Source organism: Mauremys reevesii, linkage group 2, assembly GCF_016161935.1.
Source record: "Mauremys reevesii isolate NIE-2019 linkage group 2, ASM1616193v1, whole genome shotgun sequence".
Taxonomy (NCBI): domain Eukaryota; kingdom Metazoa; phylum Chordata; order Testudines; family Geoemydidae; genus Mauremys; species Mauremys reevesii.
In genome coordinates this window covers 52,386,912-52,407,135 of record NC_052624.1, presented here as the reverse complement: position 1 = coordinate 52,407,135, position 20,224 = coordinate 52,386,912, and the positions used below count along the sequence as shown (strand labels likewise).

The 20,224-nt window shown below is 46.3% G+C and overlaps 1 protein-coding gene across 11 annotated transcripts in view; it reads left to right on the top strand.

The window, feature by feature from the left end:
- The window catches only part of THSD7A (thrombospondin type 1 domain containing 7A), a 556,843-nt gene that overhangs the window by 31,837 nt on the left and 504,782 nt on the right, over positions 1-20,224 (top strand). For 9 of the 11 annotated variants that reach the window (XM_039524530.1, XM_039524529.1, XM_039524540.1 and 6 more), the window contains one exon: positions 195-366. The gene's annotated coding sequence lies outside the window, so the exon portion shown is untranslated. Of the gene's footprint in view, positions 1-194; positions 367-408; positions 592-897; positions 1,043-20,224 lie in introns of those variants that run through there. The other 2 variants (XM_039524536.1, XM_039524537.1) reach the window with 2 other exon arrangements.

Sequence of the window (20,224 nt, the reverse complement as noted above, 5' to 3'; positions counted from 1 at the left end):
TTTCCCAGATAAACTGTACATTTAATTCTTCATCTAAATAGCTGGACGATTTACAGTTCTCTTCATAGCAATTAATGTACCCTTCCAGGGGTCTGTTTTAATTAGTATGAGGACAAGAAAACGCAAAATTAGCTTGTAAAATAACGCCCCATTCCTCTGTTTTTTATTCCCATCTCGGGTTTCGACTAATAAAGGCAGATCGGAAGGTGGTACGATGACCTAATTTTGGCAGCTGGCCCAGCAGCGGGAGAAAATGTTCTCTCGGCTCCACCCCAAACAAGGCACAGGCATTGGTCACTTTCGGCAAGCGCCCTCTCCTTCCAAGTTACTCTCGGGACGTGCTGCCTCGGGTATCCTGGATAACCGGTAAGTCACTTTCCCGATTTCGTATCAGACGGAGAAGCCCGGGGCGCGCCGTGCGGTGTGAGGGGGGCCAGCAGGAGCAGGCGGGGAGCGTGGTGCCGGGCGCGGGCTGATGGCTTTTCCCACGCACGCCGGGGGCGGCCGGGCAGCGGCACCCGAGCAGCAGCTTGGCCCCGAGCGAGCGGTGACGGTGCTGAACGCCGGGAGGCCCCTGCCCGTCCTGCGCTGGTGGGTTGAGGGGAGCCTGGGGCCCGGCTGCAAATCCTCCACCGCCGCCCCAGCGGCCCCGGGGGTGACGCTCCGGGGCGGGTGAGCAGCGGCAGCCCGGCCCCGTGTAGTGCCCCCTGCGTGGGGGAGGGCGAGTCGAGGGGCGCCCCGCGGCGGGGCTGGCGGCTGCCGCGGGCTTTACCCGCTCGCCGGGCTCCTGTCCCTCTGCAGGGCTGGGGGAGGGGGCGGGCGGCGGGCGCCGCTGCATTGCGGCTGCAGCCGGTGACTCTGGGGGAAGGAGGCGGGCGGCCGCGGGAGCGCGGTGGGGGCCGGCGAGAGGCGATGCCTGGGGGCGCCCGGATCCCGCTGAGAGGCCCGGCCAGGCTCTGCCCCGCCTTCCCCGCGGAGCTCAGGAGCGGCGCCGCAGCCCAGCGCCAGGGCTGGGGACTAGCCCGGCCCGGGCGGAGGCGCGGTGAGTACAGCGCCCGGGGCTGGCGGGCCAGAGCAGCCGCAGGCTGAGGGGGCAGGTGCCTGCTGCCACGCGGGGGCGGGGAGCAGCGTTGGACACCCGTACAGCTGCTGGCGGGCGGCTCTTGAGATCCTTGGCTAGTGGTGAGCGCAGGAGACTGGGAGCCGGGTCCTCGGGGCTAGTCCCAGCTCTGCCACTTTCACTGGGTGACCTTGGGCATGTCACTTACCACCCCCTTGCTCAGTGTCCCCTGATTGTTACCTAGGAGCAATCACCACCGCCTCCCAGGGCGGTTTGTGGCTCAGTTAACGTTGGCAAAGGGCTGGGGAACGCACTGGGTGGAAGGTGTCCCGGGGATGGGAAGTATTAGCATCCTTTAGTTGTTTCTACTTCCTTGACAATGCTACCAGGAGGGGCTAACTTGAAATGAGGGAGCTGTACAAAGCCACGAGGGAGCTGTCTCACTGAAAATACATCTCTAATTCCTTATCCTCATCACAGCAAGGTATTCTAAAATCTGGTGATTCCCGGGCCTGGAAAGGATTGTGTTGCTGTCCATTGCACACTTTAAATGGGATATTTAGTGCTATATCCCTTAATCTCTGTCTCACTCTGTTATTTAACTCTTCAGAGGTGTCCTTTATATGAAAGATGCTATAAAGTACTGTGTTGCATACTTCTGCTTTTCTGTTATGAATGAATTTGCAGATCAATAACAACATTTAATATTTCTGTTCTGTTTTCAAGGTTGCAATTTGTGACACTGAAAAAATTGCATGGGATGTATCTAGTTAATGGACTCATAAGATGTATTATTTAGATGGTTATATTCTGCAAACTGGCCATTCAGCTGTGGTTACACACTTTGCTTTTTTTTTTCTCCCCTTCTAAATGGACATTAGTTGTATGAAAGCGAAGCACATGCGCAGCAAGAGTATTACAGAGTATTACAGAGAAACGTCTTATAAACATTTCCATAATTTTAGGAGTTACACTGTCAGCTTGGAAAATCACACTTCCATCTGAATATTGTGTACTGTCTATTCATTTATAAGTAAGCCAAAAGATTGCTGGGACTGAACCTTGTTTTCTTCTAAACCCTTTATTTTTCCATTTGTTTACTTTGTTTGAAAGCACTTTTGTGTAGCCATTTTCACTTTCTGTATTAGCACGACAGCATCTCTTTGCACTATAGTTGGAGGAGTTCAGATACTTTTTCATAGTGTAAGGAAGTATCTTTACTTGTCGCCATAGCAGCAAAGACGAAGCTGAAATGGCAGCAGACAAGCATTTCCACAGAATAGAAGTGGAACAAGCTATATAGGCCCAAGCATGTTTGATTATGTTGCTGTGTAGCCCTTCTAAATATCAGCAGGGAAGCAGGAAAAATGGTTTTAATTTTTTTTTTAAAGAAATTTTTCATTGTAATGGCATTTTCGCTAGTATTGAGTTTAAAAAACTTCAAGTTAACAGTGTCACCTTTTAGGTTCTGTAAGAATTCTGTCAAATTTCAAATGAAATTTTGTAGGTTGAGATTTATGGAAACTGATGAAACAGGCTTTCTTCATGCAGATCTAGGAATTATGGCATTTTTTTTAAGAAGTGAGGGTTGTGGTTCTGACCTAAACAAGGTTATCTTGAGTTAAAATTATTTCCTCTGTTTTATTCTTGGGTTTAGTTTAGAAGACCAGAGAAAAGAGTATGATACAAGGACAATGTAGAGAGTTTAAGAGCAGAGTTTGAGTCAGAGCACTAATTTGTGTCTGAGTCACAATCTGAAAGTCACTTTTCTAAGCTTTTATGTTTCATTTGACCAGTATTTACATATTGATCAGGTCATTCTTCAGCTTTATCTATAAGTGCGCTATTAACTCCTAAGACATTTTCCTGTCACTTTAATTATTTGCTTGTTCTGTCTGAGTGCAGGGAGCTATCATTTGCCATTCTGTAATTTAAAATCTTTTTTTCTCAACTGTAACATCTTGAGAGTAAAATGGCCACGTTCCAAAGATGGCCTGTAGGAGATGACGGTTTCCAAAGTAGTGAACTCTCTGATTCCTGTTGTTAATGTGGTGTAACTTGGTGATAGCAGATGATTTATTAGGCAAAGGTTGTCAACCATTATTTATCCCAGTGATCTTGCTGTTGGCCTCATTTTGGCAGCATGGGTTAAATGGCATGGAGGGATGATCATCTCCAGTAAGATACTCACCACTGATGATTTAGTCAGAGAGGAAGAGGACTGTGCGCTGTACTGAGAGTTATCTAGCTGTCTGCTGCTGCTTTGTTGGCTCAGCTTGCCTCCAGTTGGGTATCTGTTGAAACATGATTCTAGATAGAGTTATAGCCGCATTTTTTGCTCCTTATCTAAGGCAGCAGTCTCCAAACTTTTTTGATCACGCACCCCTATCAGAAAAAAATTTTTGAGCACACTCCCCCAACATATGTATATTTATGTATAAATTATATACATGTACTACTATACTAATCTATTATGTACATTATAAAACATACACAAAAATAGAAATTAAAAAACAGGATGAGATAAAGATGAAATAAACAATTTAAAAATTATTTTATTAACGGTACAAAAAACCTTTTTGCTCTCACAAAAAAATTAATAATAATAATTTTGAGTGAGAGCAATGTGATTGAATATGCTTCATTATTTCTGAACATCTTGGTTTAACACTTTGTGATACAGCGATTCAAAGTGGGTTAGGGTGCGGGAGGGTGCTCAGGGTACGGTGCGGGGTCTGGGAGGGAGTTAGGGTGCAGGAAGGTGCTCAGGGTGGGGGGTGCAGGAGGAGGCTCAGGGATGGGGCAGGCAGGAGGTGCAGAGCACTTAGTTGGGGCAGCTCCTATTTGGTGCAGGGGGTGTGCAGATGGCTCTGCACAGCGTGGCACTGCCCCCATGGCTGCGATTCTGGGATCCGTGATTCTGGGAGCTGCCGCCCCCCCAGGGGCATGCAGGGCCACCCAGAACGCTGGGGCTTTAGGGGCTGCAGGGCTCGGGGCTGCAGCTCTAAAGCCCTTTTCGAAATGTGGCCCTGTGAGCACGGGCTGGAGGACTCAAGAGGAGCAGGGGCAGCCGCACAGTGAGCAGACAGAAGTGGCACCACTTCTCTCCAGCCGGCTTTGAAGGGGAAAGCGCTGCTTCTTTCTGGCCGCTGGCTGCGTGGCTGCCCCTGCTTCTCCACGGGCCGGAGGACTCAGGGCCGCATTCTGAAAGGGTCTTTAGAGCTGCAGGCCAGGGTCCTGGGGTCCCCTTAGCCCAGGGCCCTGCAGCCCCTGAAGCTCCAGCGTTCCGGGTGGCCCTGCCTGGCTGGGAGTGGAGGGGGGGCAGCTTTCCCGTTCGCTCCCTCCCTCCTCTGGCCGCCCTCCCTCGCCCCGGCAGCGCTCCTTCTGCCGTGCTGCCCTTTTGCTCTGGTGGCGCTCCTCCTGCCGCGCCCCCCAATGGATCATCTTGCGCACCCCCTGGGGTGTGTGCACCCCACTTTGGAGACCACTGATCTAAGGTGTAAGAGATGCCTAGTCCTGAAGATACATTTTTCAGTGAAAAACCCTGTTGTTTGAACAATTCCTGACCAGTTCTAACCAGAATGGGAAAATTTGTTACTTGCTTATTAAGTGGATACTCTCAAACGAGTCTATTTGGTGAAACCAAAACTGTTTGCAAAACAGCATCCATTTTGATGAATCTCCCAGCTTGAAAACTTACTGGAAAATAGGGGTTTTTTTTTGTTTTTTTTTGTTTTTTTTAATGTTTGAAATGTCTGTTTTAACATTATTTAAATGAAAAGTTTTGTTGTTTTAACTCGAAAAACCTTCATTTTGAAGCTTTAGTTAAGTCAGACTAAAAAAAGATAAAAGGCTGAAATTGAGATGAAAAATTTTGAAATTATCAAAATGTTTTGGTTGACCCAAACTTTTTTTTTATTTTTTCCAGATTTTTGGTTTATGAGATCTTTTGAGACTTTGACACTTGTCCTGATTCAAGACAAATGAAATTTTTGAGATATTGAAAATTTTCATGGGACAGGAAAACTATTTCCTGCCCAGCTCTAAATCTGGTAATATAGAGGTCACCCTGCTACTCACATGACTTCAAACTTTGGGTTAAGTCAGGATTAGTATTAGAGAGATCAAGGCCTCTTGATCTAGCTGACTGATTTGTCCATGAAATTATGCATCTGTTATGTTAAGGCAGGGAATTATGACCTCTGTTGCAACCATCACATTATCCCAGGTGGCTTCTAATTCAACTTACCAAGAGGCACAATGTAGTTCTAGTACTGGCAGGGACACCACCATCTTTTACTCTGCCATCATTGACAGTGTGGCTTCTGGAAGTTGTCCCTGCTGCATCCTCTTCGCCTGTTGCTATTGCTCACAGAAGCATATGACAGGAAGTGGCAGGAAGAAAGCTGAAGCCCTAGTGCTGGAAGATTCTCGGTGAGCATGGCCATATACCATAGTGAATGTACTGTTTTTTCCTTAAACTCTGTATGCCACAGCACTGGTTTCCTAGGCTTCTGCTAATGCAATAAGTATCTGGAAGTTTGGGTACTCTGATTAACCTAGACTACCGCAGCTCAGTTACCACTTCCTGTTTATAACTGTGAGGAGTTGTCAGATTGTTTCATGGTTACAACTGAACTGATCTGGACTAGTCTGCTTGCTTCTATGGTAAGTGTCAGAGCAGAAGATGAGAAATAACCGATCTTTGCGGTCGATTTTTTTTTTCACCCAGTTCTGCTTATAGACCAATAATGAGTCACCTACGAGTTGGACCTATGTGTTTTTTGTGGCCAGTTAAGGACAGTGGAGAGACTTTGGGCCCCATTGTTGATGGCTATTGTTAACACCACTGTAGGTGGCAAAACTTTATGCACATGGTTAGGCCCTTGCTCAAGAACCAGTGTTGGACATTTTTGACCTTCCATTATTAATGTCCCTTCTCAAATATCCCTTTTGTAGGGAATTTTGTTGAGGAAGTGGTGTTGGACAGCTCTGGCAACACTTGAATTCCACAGATGTCTCTGATATCTATCTGGTTTACAATGTGGGTATGGAATTGAGGCCTGGTCTACACAACACAGTTACGTCAACCTAATAATGAATGTGTCTACACCGGGGTCGGCAACCTTTGGCACGCGGCTCGCCAGGCACCCTGGCGGGCCGGGTCAGTTTGTTTACCTGCTGCATCGGCAGGTTTCGCCGATCAGAGCTTCCACTGGCCGGGGTTTGCCGTTCCAGGCCAATGGGGGCGGCGGGAAGGTAAACGAACTGGCCCAGCCCACCAGGGTGCTTACTCTGGCAAGCCGTGTGCCAGAGGTTGCTGCCCCTGGTCTACACTACAAGGTCCCTTCCACTGACATAACTCACCTGCTATGTCGACTTAATTACTCCATCTCTGCGAGAGGCATAGCACTTAATTCGATGTTAGATCAACATAGAGGCACTGCGTTGCTTATGTCTACCTGTCCTCCAGGAAGTGTCCTACAATGCTCTCCTGTGACGGCTCTCGTAAACATTTTCAATTCCACTGCACAGCAGCCAGGTACACAGGAAAGAGCCCCTCCCCTGTTAAAGTACCAGGGACCTTTGCATTTTTTTGCTTGGAAAGCTAGCCTGCCCAGCTAATCATGGTGGCTCTACGCTCCAAATGCACTCCAGTCTGGAGTACACAGGAGGTGGTGGATCTTCTTGGTCTGTGGGGAGAAGAGGTTGCGCAGCAACAGCTCTGATCCAGCCATAGAAACTTAGACCTCTATGAGCAGATAGCACCAGAGGGTGTGGGGCTGAAGGGCTACACCAGGGGCACACAGCAATCAAGGAACTGTGGTGGGCATACTAAAAGACAATTTCAAGTAATATTTTGAGGTCAAATGTTCTTGCATTCTATTTTTAATTAAAATTATAAGGTGAAGTAGAGTGACTATCTGCTTCCCAGTCACCACACCAACTAGGCAGAAGGTGCTCCATGAAAAAGACAGTTTATGTATACAAGGATGGCCTGGGAATCTTCCACAGAGATCTCCAGGAAACTTTCATGGAGGTAGTCTGCAGTCCATTGCAGAAAGTTTCTGGGGAGGGCTGTCTTATTTCTTCCACTGCAGTAGGATGCTTTCTCATACCACTCCAGTATTAATTCACCTGGCATCATGACAGTACACAGCATAGAAGCATAAGGATCCAGTCTGCACTTGGACACTTGCAGTATTTGTTCCCTTGCCACCTCTGTTACCCTCAGGAGAGTGATATCAGGTAGGGTCACCTAGAGGAGATGGTGGTAGTTTTCATTTCAGCTGCTCGGACCGCCAAACAGTTGTGCCTGTGCTTTCTTGCTCCTGCCCACCCATTGTGATTTTTCTGCACCTTCACCCATGATTTCCAAAACATGGCTGTAGTTTGAGTGTCAGTGGTTGACCTTAGTAACTGCAAGCCTTGGGCAATGGCTAGCAGCAGGGGTACTGGAGGGTGAGGAGGAGAAAGGAAATTTTGTGGTGCCCACTTGCCACTGCAAGCACCACCCCAGCACAGTCTCTGCCAAGGCTTAGAGTTTGGGAGGGTCAATGCTGGTTCCTGATCTCCAGACAACATCCATGTTACAAAGGGGAGGTGGTATGGCCCCTTGCCCACCTATGGTCCTGCCACAGGTTACCCACCCAATGATGCTGACGGTCCAGCGCCCATGTCCTGGGGCCATATTCACCATGGCTGGGACAGCAAACTGGTTCAGTGAATACCTTGTGTAAAATAAAATGTTCTTCCTTAAACTTCCATGAAATAAGGGAAGTGATTTTTTATATAGCAACTCTGTACTAGACACTGGGTCTGTACTGACAATGGTTGCTTTGTGCTTTCCATGTCTTACAGCTGAAAGTGTGGCTTTTAGCTCTTCCTCCACACTGGTGTAGAGGCTCTCCCAGATAAGACAAAGGTGAAAGAGAATGCGTGATGACATGTTTAATGAGATTATGACTGCCTCTGGGACAATAGACACTGAGCAGAGATCCTGGAGGATTACTCTCTGTGGAAAAACTGGGCATGGACATTGCGAGCAGGAGAGCAGCCCAGGAGAGTGAGCGTGGCATGCAGCAGGAGATGCTGGGGATTCTGAACGAACAGATGTGTTGAGGCATCTGGTTGACCGTCAGGAAAAGCGCCTTGAGGCTAGACTCCCCCTGCAGAATGGCATTCCAACATTGCTGTATTTCCCCTCCCTCAAACATTCCATGAGGCCAGGTGGGAAAATGCAATATCCCTTCCTCTCAACCCCATGGAAAGGTCCTAATAATAAAAGCTGCACACATGATGTGTGACAGGTAAGGCCACTGTGCTTTTTAAAGACAAGATGAATGTGTTTTTTCCCTCCCAATTTTATTTCATCATGTGTCCCAAATTAAATTCTAGTTGTGATCTTTAAGTGTCAGTGTGTTTGTTCAATAAAAGTCCATGTCTTGAAAATGAAATAATCTTTTATTAATTTAAAATGGGGGTAAAGGGGGCTGGGCAGGAACAGGGAAACAGAGGCAATGGAGAGGTGTGCTGGAGACTAAAATCCAGCAGTCACAGCAAGGTTCACACTATGGGAAGGCAGAATACCAAGAAGCACGTTACTGTGAGTCATTACTGAAACTGGTTTTCCAAGCCTCCCTGAGACACAGTGCTCTGTGCTGAGCTCCTCTTATAGTCCTGGTATCTGGCTGCTCAAAATTAGCAGTCTATTCACCTCCATGCCCCACCCCTGTGGAAACTTCTGTCCCTTTGCCTCTCAGATATTATGGGGCACACAGTAGCCAGCTATAACCATGGGGATATTGCTTTTAGTGAGATCTAACCTAGTAAGCAAACTGCACCAGCGACCCTTTAAATGGCCAAATGCATGTTCCACCACCATTCTGCACTTTTTGAGCCTGTTGAACCAATCTTTGCTGCTGTCCAGCTTTCTGGTTTACGGCTTCACGAGACATGGGAGTAAGGGTTAGGCTGGGTCTCCCAGGACCACTATTGGCATTTCAATGTAACCAATGATTATTTTGCATTCCAGAAAGAGAGTCCCTGCTTGCAGCTCTCTGAACAGACTGGTGTTCTTAAAGATGCATGTGTTATGAACCTTCCCTGACCATACAACACTGATATCAGTAAAATGGCCCTGGTGATCCACCAGTGCTTGCAACACCATTGAAAAGTGCCCCTTTCTGTTTATGTACTCTTTGGCAAAGTGGTCTGATGTTAAGATAAGGATATGCGTCCCATCTGTTGCTCCACTGCAGTTAGGGAACCCCATTGTGGCAAAACCATCCAGTATCTCCTGCACAATGCCCAGAGTCACAATGCTTCTTAGCAAAAGGCGACTAATGGCCCTGCATACTTGGATCACAATAGTCCCCCACAGTGGATTTACCAACTCCAAATTGATTCCCACTGACCGGTAACAGTCTGGGGTTGCAAACTTCCACACAGCGATCACTACTCACTTCTCCGTTGTGGGAGCACGTCTCATTTTAGTGCCGCTGCACTGCAGGGCTGGGGAGAGTTCTGCACACAGTTCCTGGAAAGTGGCTTTGTGCCTACAAAAGTTCTGCAGCCACTGATTGTCATCCTAGAACTGCATAACAATGTGATCCAACCAGTCAGTGCTTGTTTCTTGGGACCAGAAATGTCACTTCAATGTGTTCAGCTGCTGCGTGACTGCCAGCAGCAACCAGGGATTGTTTCGTTTCATTCATTCATTCCAGCTTGAAGGACATAGCAATGTTCTGCGTGGCGACTCCTCTCTCAGCTCTGGAAATACTGCAGGACAAGGTGTGTGCTGTGGTGTTGATAATGCTGAGTGGGGTCCATGTTTCTCAGGATCTGGCATACATGTGGCTATGCCAGCCTTTTGAAAAAAGGTGCAAAATATTATGGGTTGCAGTTGAAATCAGGAGAGGGGGGGAGAAAACTGCATCATGGGACATCGAAGCCATGTTCCCACTCCCCCCTACAAGAATGTTTGTCCCATGAGGCATTGCAAGCCCTTCCCAAAACCCCCTGCAGTGAGTTGCACTGTGGTATAGGTACCCAGGGTTCACTGCTTTCTGCATCGATGCAAGCGCTGCTAGTGAGGACGCGCTCCATCAATACAAGGAGTGTGCTGTGGACAACGCATTACCGATTTAATTACTGCAGCTGCTGGATGTCGACTTAACTGCAGTCGACTTAAGTTTATAGTGTAGACATGCTCTGAGGCTGTATTTGTTATTAATGGTTGATCACCTCTTGGCTATGTATCAAAGTGAGATCTCTAGACTGATTTTTATTAGATCTGTTGGTGGCCTTTAAAACCTTTGGAGACAAGGTTTTGCTATCACACTGCTGGTTGCTAATGAATTTATCTTTCAGCTGGTTTGTTCCTCTTTTCTTTGAAACATCCTGGGGGGCAATGTTTAGCAACTGCCCATCTTTCTAGTGGAACCTCACACACACGGCCACAAAGGCTTTTGTCTTGTCACCTTTCTCGCTCCATTCTGCAGTAACAGAATGTTACGGTTCAAATCTAACGTACGTATGTGTGTGTCTCTCCAGAAGACTTGATGTTAGTGTGTTGGTTTGTAGTTGATTGAGTTTTATTGGTCTAGATAAATCTGGGATGTAACTGCCAACATAGAAGTAATCCTTTTTAGGGACTGTCATCAGTGTCTAGTCTACAATTTTTTTTTCCTGATCATTTTAGATAACTAGTATGTCATTGTGACTGGCATGGAATTCCTTAACAAAGAATGTTTTAAAACTGTAAAATCACTTCTTTCTCATCAGCACTGATTAAGTATTAAACTGTAACTAAGCAATCAGTATTTCAACCAATATTTATTTTCAGCATGTAATTTAAGGGAGGAAATATTGTGCTTTTTGTCTTAATACAATCTGTGGCTTGCATCTGTTGCACACTCTTGTTCATATCACATTGTACAGGCTCTGGCTAGGAAGCTAAACGTTCATTTATTAGAATGAAAAGCCTATTCCTTGTAGATTGTCTTTTTTTTTTTAATGTAGACCTCTTCATATTATGACAGAGTACTCATTTAATTATTTCAGATTTTCTCATGTGCATGCAACTTCTTACCTGTCAATATCTGAAAGTAAGAGTAAAATGGATCTGAACTAAATATATTCTACATCTTATGTGACAATGGTTTTATATCAATAACATAGTATGACTGAAAATATGCCCTGACTTGAAAGTATGAGAGAGATCTCAAAATAGCTTAAAAAGCATGAGATTCCATTGAAACTTGCACACTCATTTTTGTGATGTGTGGCTATGTTTATATTTCGTGGTCATGTTATATTTTGGAGTGTGGTTGAAATTGAATCATCTAGAGGAAAGTTGAGCTCATCATCTCCTTTCCAGAGCATTCCTTTCCTTTTCCAGTCTCTGTCACATTTGGCATTTTCACTATACTCATTGTCTCTCAGGCTTACCATATTGGTATTGTGTTTCTAACTCCTCTATCTCCTCCTACATTGAAGCTATTGTGAAATCTTTTCCTTTCTTACACCTCCTGAAATCTGCCTATGCTCTCCATACCCACTCTATAAAAACCCTGTCCTCCTCCCAGTTATTTCTTGCCTCTGCTACTTTCCTCCTTTCTTACGTCATTCCCCTTCAATCTGTTTAAAATGCATTTCCAAAAGTCCTCAAGTTTTTCTGCCCCTCTAGACCCTCTTTACTGGCTTCCACTTGGCTTCTGCATCAAATTTAAGCTCTTTGCCTATGTCTTAAAGGCTCTGTATAACATAGGGTATGTCTACACTGCCAGATTAGTTCGATTTAATTTAATTTGAATTTGTGGAATCGACCTTACAAAGTCGAATTTGTGTGTCCACACTAAGGACACTAATTCGACTTTGTGAGTCCACACTAACGGGGCAAGCGTTGACATTGGAAGCGGTGCACTGTGGGAAGCTATCCCACAGTTCCCGCAGTCCCCGCTGCCCATTTGAATTCTGGGATTTCCCTACAATGCATGCTGGGAGGAAAAATGTGTCGAGGGTGGTCTTGGGTAACTGTCATCATTCAACGTGCTTTCGGACATCTTAAGGGGAGATGGAGGAGCTTACTCGCTCGGATCTCAGCGAAACCAATATCCCCATTGTTATTGCAGCTTGCTGTGTGCTCCACAATCTCTGTGAGAGCAAGGGGGAGACCTTTATGGCGGGATGGGAGGTTGAGGCAAATTGCCTGGCTGCTGATTACACTCAGCCAGACAGCCATGCAATTGGAAGCGCTGTGCATCCGGGAGGCTTTGAAAGCTAGGTTCCTCAGGGAGCAGGGTAACCTGTGACTGTTCAGTTTCTTTACAGAGAAGCTGAACCTGCCCCTGCTTCAGTTACTGTTGACTTTCTTCTGCGGTTACATACTCCGTTCACCACGTTTCCCCCCTTCCAACACACATTTAAAAATAAAGTTAATGGAACATTGTTAATTAACAATGTTTTCTTTATTAATGAACTCGCGTTAAAGGGTTGAAACAGGGACGCAGATTGTGGTGAGTAGGGTGTGCAGTGATGTTAACACCGCTTCTACACTCGAGGAATGATAGGCTCCTGCTCCTAGAGCAGTCTGCAGTGCCAGACTGGTTGTTTCAACGGAGCCTGCCATCCCTCCTTTTTGGGACTCTGTGTGCGGGGGCTATGTGACCTTGTTGCGGAGGAGGACGGTTACAGATTCCCCTGCTGCGTGGCTCTGTGGTCCAGGACAAGGACCGCTGCATAAGATCTGTAACCGCCCTCCCCCGCTACAAAGTCACGTACCCCCCCACCCACACAGAACATGGAAAACACCTCCCAGACCAACCAGGGTGCCTACTGACTGCACTGTGTGTGTGACCTGCTGCTGATCCTGCCCCCGTGTCTGTACCCTGGTAAAGGTGACTGTCCTATGCAATTAACAACCCCCTTTCCCCACCCCCTTCACAGACAGTCTTCTGTAGAAAAACTTGATGGAAATAGTAATTAACAGCAAACTACTTTTAATAATCAACTACACAGTTAGGGGACGAAACTGGGATTGGGGCTTCGGTGAGCCAGGAAGGGAAGGACTTCTCAACATTTAGGGAATGAGAGCCTTCTTGTATTTGTGCATTCTGCAGGGGTGCAGTGACAGTTTTCACGGCCCCTGTCGCCCCTCCTCCTTGTTACTTTGGGTGAGAGGGGTTTGGGACTTTGTGGCAGGGGAGGGCGGTTGCAGATACAGTGCAGGGGTGCTCTGTCCTCCTGCCTGCAGTCCTGCAGAACATCCACAAGGCGCCGGAGCGTGTCAAATTTTCCCTGGGCATTTCCTGTGTGGCTGGTCAGAACATCCAAGCTCGGACTGCTGTCCAGAGCATCAACAGAGTGGTGCACTGTGGGATAGCTCCCGGAGCTACTAAGGTCGATTTCCGTCCACACATAGCCTAATTCGACATAGCCATGTTGAATTTAGCGCTACTCCCCTCGTCGGGGAGGAGTACAGAATTCGAACTAAAGAGCCCTCTAGGTCGAACTAATTAGCTTCCTGGTGTGGACGGGTGCACGGTTAAATCGAATTAACGCTGCTAAATTTGACATAAACTCCTAGTGTAGACCAGGCCATAGTTTCAGCCTACCTTTCTGTTCTTGTCTCCGTTTGCTCACCCCTTTGCTGCAACCAAGCTGCAAGATTAACCATTAACCTAAGATTGACATCGAATACTATTATTATTTAATTTAGTTTAGAGAGAGTCTGAAGATGTGATCACTGCTTCGAGTAATTTGCAGTCTAGAGCTGGGATCCAGCAAAATCTTACATTTCACAAGATTGTGGGAGGAAGACTTGTTGTTATCTAATATTTTGTATTCACAAGTTGTAAATCATATTTTTGTTTTTTTATTAAAATAATTGGTAAACTTGAAAAATCATTCTGTGCATTATAACCACTAAGAAGGAAGAAGAGGATCCTGATCCTGTATCTTTCAAGTCAATGGAGTGCTACCACAATATAACTCACTTGAATCAATGTATGGGTTTATATTCTCATTTCTGCAGTTCTCTGTGTTCATACACTTAATACAAATCTGTGTTTTAAAAACATTCAGCTCTATATAAATACACTTCTAAATGCTGTGGATTTTTTTTCCTTGAGAAAACAGCGTTAATTCCCCCAAAGCTCTTTGAAAGCAAAGAAGACTTTCACATTGATTTCAGTGAGCTTTGTATCACAACCTAGGAGTCCAGGCCCATCCCAGTTTTAAGGGCTCAGTTTTTCTCCCCTTGAAGACAAGAGGAGTTTTTCCATTGACTTTTTAATGAGAACAAAATTGGACTCTAATAACCTAACAACACTATAATATGATGTTATTCCTCCAGTTAGATATACACAATGTGTGGTAGAAAGAACATTAGTTGTAAAATAAAAGAGGTGAGGTCAGGGTGTCTTGAGAAATCATTAGTGACTATGTAATTATGAGAATTTAGTCACATTAAAACCGTTGCTAAGGATGATGGATAGAAATCCTAGGTATAAAGATTGGGGGGAAAAACACACAGTTAGTGATCTCTTTAATTAAACATATGTTGTGGTGTTTCACTAACATACCTGTAAGGACTTTTATTGAGGACAATGTAAAGACTAATTTATCTCAGAGATTAGTATTGATCAAGGTAAAGCTAAGCTCAGTATTGGATTTTGAGGGTCACTACCTTTGGAAATGGGATGAAATATTGAAGATGGTGCATATATTAGGTTGTGGGTTTTTTTTTAAAGGAATGAGGGAATTCAACTGTTTAATGTGGTATGGTATTTATAAATAGGGCTGAGCTAGTAAAGGGTTGTCTAGTTTAATTAGGCCATTTCCATGGCCAAATTAAACTAGACATAACAGTTAAACTGCTCCCTCCTTTCTTAGTCTGAGTGTGAAAATCTGCCCTTATTGAACACAGTGGCAAAACTCACATCAACTTCAATGGGAGCAGGAATTTATCTTGTGGCGTTCAACCTTTTTTCATTTGCAGACCCCTAGCAAATTTCAGATGGAAATCTTACGCATAGTCTATGGACCCCAGGTTGAAAATCACTATTCTATGGTAATGATAAACTTTTGCAGACCCCCTGACTAGTGGTCCCCAAACTGTGGAGGGGGGCATTGTTTTGTGCAATTAGAAAGTTGGCAACCCTACTCCCTGGGGGGCACAAACCGCGTAAGGGGATGGGGGGCATGACCGAAAAGGTTTGGGGACCACTGGCTATGACATATTCTCCAGAACCCCAGGCATTCGTGGACCACAGGTTGAAAACCACTTTTCATATTTAGATTCCTAAACTAATGGTGGGACTCAAGTTAGCCTTTTAGTCTTTTTTTTTTTTTTTAAGCAGGCCATTTAAGTGGCTAACTATTTTGTAACTGGGCAAATATCTGGCTTATATTTTGTTTTTCTAATGTGACAGTTTTAGTCCATGTTAAATGCTTGTTATCAGATCTCTGCTTTTGGTATTCCATTTTAAATTAAAGAATTACAGGTTAGATTTTCATCAAAACAGTCGGAGAATGTATAGAATAGTGTACAGAAGAAAATTGACAGGTAAAACATAAGTAAATGCTGCCTAAAATATTACATAGAACATGTGGACTGTGCAAAAATTAAACTAATATAGCTTTTGCAATAATACATTTAAATTATACATGTACCCAGAGACTTTGTATGAGGCACATAACTTAAAAATACTATTTCAGTAAAATTTATGTTTTGAGATTTCAAAGGTGCCAATGTAGTGCTTTCAGTGGGAGCAGGCCACTCAGCTCCTGCAGGGACCTTTGTAATTCCCAACTTCTCCTAATATATTTCATGTATCAATTGAAATAACAATAGTACATGGTGACCAATATCAGTGCAGAATCTTCCTGAAAGTATTTAATCATTTTATCCTCCCATCCTTCCTGAATGTGTGGTAATAGGTAATAATAAAAGAAAGATTTATGATTTATGATATGTGAAAGATTTATTTTGCAAAAGAGCGATGTCTTCCTTTGATATTGCTCTATCAATGAGAACAACAGACTCTCAGTTGGTGTTAACTGGTGTAGCTCCATTACCTTCAAGGGAGTTATGCAGTTGACACCAGCTGAGGATTTGGCCGGCTGTTTGGAAGTCCAGTGTTTGGTAGCTATAAAATGAGCCTGGACCAGTGAGACTGTACCAAGCCCAACATTTTTATCACTGTAGAAATGACATACAGATAAAGCATATTTATCTTGCTGATGTTTTTGAACAAATTCATTCCACCTAGAAATCAATTTGACCATTTTTGATAGGGTTTGCTCTTAAAAATCCCCTCAGACAAACTTGGAGTGTATTCTCCCCTCGTATCTCATGTGCAGAATTCCCAGTCATTTCAACAGGAGCTTAATTCATAGGTGGGTGAGAATAGATAGTAGATGAATAAGATACAGTATGTGAAATTCAATGATAGAAGAGCTTGCTTCCCACAGATGCTAAACTAAATGAAGTGCTACACTTCTTAGAACTCAAGAGGGAAGATTTCATAATAGAAGAATGAACTCAGAGGTAAGATGACCAGGTGTCCAGTTTTTGACCGGAACACCTAGTGAAAAGGGATCCTGGTGACTCCGGTCAGCACCGCTGACCGGACTGTTGAATGTCCAGTTGGCGGTGCCACGCAGCAGGCCTGACAGGCTCCCTGCTAGCCTCCATGCCACGCACTTCTCGGGAAGCAGCCAGCATGTCCCTCCTCTGGCTCCGATGTGTAGGGACAGCCAGGGGCTTGTGCACACTGCCTCTGCCCCAAGCACCACCCCCCAGCTCCCATTGGTCAGGAACTGTGGCCAATGGGAGCTGCAGGGACAGCACCTGCAGATGGGGCAGAGTGCAGAGCTGCCTAGCCATGCCTCCACCTAGGAGCCAGAGAGGGCACATGCTGCTGCTTCCGGGAGCTGCTTGAGGTAAGCACTGCCCAGAACCTACACCCCTGAGCCCCACGCCCCCCTGCCCCAGCCCTGATACCCCTCCTGCCCTCTGAACCCCTTGATACCATCCTGGAGCATCCTCCTGCACCCCAACCCCTGATCCCCCAGAGCCCACACCCTGAGACAGAGCCATCACTCCCGCCATGCACCCCAACCCCCTGCCCCAGCCCTGATCCCTCTCCCAACCTCCAAACTCCTCGGTCCCAGTCCAGAGCACCCTCCTGCACCCCAAGCCCCTCACACCCTGCAACCCAAGCAGGAGCCCTCCCGCCATGTGTGCCAACCCCCTGCCCCAGCCCTGATTCCCCTCCTACTCTCCAAACCCCTCAGTCCCAGCCCGGAGCACTCTCCACGCCAAAGCCCTCATCACTGCTCCACATCAGAGCCCTCACCCCCAACCAGAGCTCTCACTCCCTCCCGTACCCCAGCCCAGAGCCTCATCCTGCACGCTGAACCCCTCAGTCCCAGCCCAGAGCACCCTCCTACACCCCAAAGCCCTCATCACTGCCCCACATCAGAGCCTCACCCCCAGCCAGAGCCCTCATTTCCCTTCCGCACCCTGAACCCCCTCATTTCTAGCCCCACCCTGGAACCTGCACCCCCATCCCAGAACCCATACCTCCTCTCACAGCCCAGCCCCTTGCCTCAGCCTGGAGCCCCCTCTCATATTGCAAACCCTTTGGCTCCCCTTCCTGCAGCCAAAACCCCGCATTCCTGTTCCCACTCCAGAGCCCACAGCGGGAGCCCTCATCTCCTCTCACATCCCAACCCACTGCCTCAGCCTGAAGCCCCCTCCTGCACTCTGAGCTCCTAATTTCTGGCCCCACCCCAGAGCCTGCACCCTTAGCTGGAGCCCTCACCCCCTCCCACACCTGAGCCTCATGAACCAGCCTGGTGAAAATGAGCTAGTGAGTGAGGGTGGGGAGAGCTGGGGGGTGGATGGAGTGGGGGGCAGGCCTTGGAGAAGGGGCGGGGCATGGGCAGCTCTAGGTATTTTGCCGCCCCAAGCACGGCAGGCAGGCTGCCTTCGGCGGCTTGCCTGGGGGAGGTCCCCGGTCCCGCGGATTCGGCGGCACGCCTGCGGCCGCAGGACCAGCAGGCCCTCCGCAGGCATGTCGCGGAAGGCAACCTGCCTGGCGCCCTCACGGCGACCGACAGAGCGCCCCCCTTGGCTTACTGCCCCAGGCACGCGCTTGGCGTGCTGGTGCCTGGAGCCGCCCCTGGGCATGGGTGTTTGGTTTTGTGTGAGTAGAAAGTTGGCAACGCTATTCAGAGGTCATGTGATGGGGTGTACACACACTAGTTCCGCAGGTGTTAACCACACTCTGTAGGTGAAGAGGCCACTCCTCTTTGCCGCTGCTGGGCATGCTCAGACTGGAACCAGAGTATAAAAAGGAGCAGTTAATCTCAGTCTGGGCTGACCACTGAGGACACTAGACATACACTGCAGGGTCATACTGGGAAGCTTCCAGAGCCCCAGGCCTCAGAAGCCAGCTGTACTGAGACCCTGGTGACACCAGCTGACCTCTGAGGCTGATGGAGAAGAGATTGCTGAGGCTGTGAGATTACTGCCACTGGAAGTCAGAGTAGGAAGGGACCCAGAGATCGGGACTGTAGTAACAAGAAGCTGAGACTGATCACAAAAATACTGCTTCCTTAGGGCCCTGGGTTGGGACCTGGTGGAGAAGGGTGGGCCTGGGTTTCCCTACCCCAATATCACCCACCATAGGGTGCAGTCAACCTCCCTTGAAGGGGTGGACTTTCCTCTCAAAGGACAACTCTTGGCTCTGGCCATTGGGCCATGTGCCCTGAGCAGAAAGGCAGCTCTATTGACTCTGGCCACTGGGAAATGCTGCCTTGGAGAGAAGGGCTGCTACATAGACTCTGGCCTTGAGCTATGTTGCCCTGAGCAGAAGGGCTGCTTTATTGACTCTGGCCATTGGTCCACGCTGCCCTGGGAGCCAGAGAAGCCATATTGACACCAGATCCTAGACCACTTGAGCTGTCAAATCCCCATTTTGTGTTCCCCCTCCCATGACCTGACACCCTGTGATGGGGAGTTCCTACCGTGTGACAGGTCCTATTAACCACTAACAGGTGTTCATATAGTACATTTTACAATTAAGATCCCAACTCAGAAGTTACTGGTAAAAAGAATGATTTAGTCCTTAGAACTGGTTGTATTTTATGATTTAAAATTTCAGAATATTAGCAATTAAATAGATCCAAATGTATATCTGTTAATTTTTTCATGATTATATCTCCTCTAAGCATCTCTATAAATTGTGTATAACATTACTAGAAATTTCCATTGACTCTCCCTGAAAATGTATATATTTGCTGACGGTTTTGCCTTTAATTTAGCTGTTCATTAAATTTCTGCCTCTTGAAATCACAGGTATTTGTATATATTGTCTCTCTTATAATTCTCAATGCATATATAATAACTCCTAGGGGCTTTGGGATCTAGTCCTTTAGAATGAAAGTTGCTGTATAAATAAGTTGCTCTTTAATATTAAAAGTGAGATTCATAGGGGACCCAATGTAAGGTATTTCACTCTTAACAATGCCCGTCTCTCTCAGCAGTGGTCAGAATGCTGACAACTCAAAGTACAGAGATGATGAATAGAAGTTTTAGGGCTATGAAAGTCCATATACTACAGCAACTATTGTTACCCTGGACCATTATTGGATTTTCTACCAGCAGTTATCCTTATCAAAAGAAATCTGCAGTGTACATATTAAGAAATTGAGCCCAGCATTGTTTACACCCTAGGTTATAAAATCTAGATTGAAAGAAATGTAACTAGTATACAGATTTGAGGAGTTTTCAGAGGATAGGCTAACTTCTGTCCTCACTTGCCGTCCTGAAGTAAATGGAGTTGCATGGGTGTTAAGGAGAGTTGGTCAGAAATTTTCTGTTAAAACTCTTTTGATAAAGTTTTTTTTTTTTTTGAAAAAAATACCTGCTTTTTCTCAGAAAACTCTTTTATTTTGCCAAAATATTTCAGCTGAAAACCAAAAGATTCTGTGGAATATTTTGTTCAAAACTTTGGGGGATAGGGGAGGGGGAGAAGATGAGCCAACCCTAGAATTAAGGAAGGGCAGAAATTGGTCCAGTAGATATACTATGTACTGTATATGTTGCTGACACTCTTTAACTTCCTATACGATGGAAGCAGCCGGGTGGCA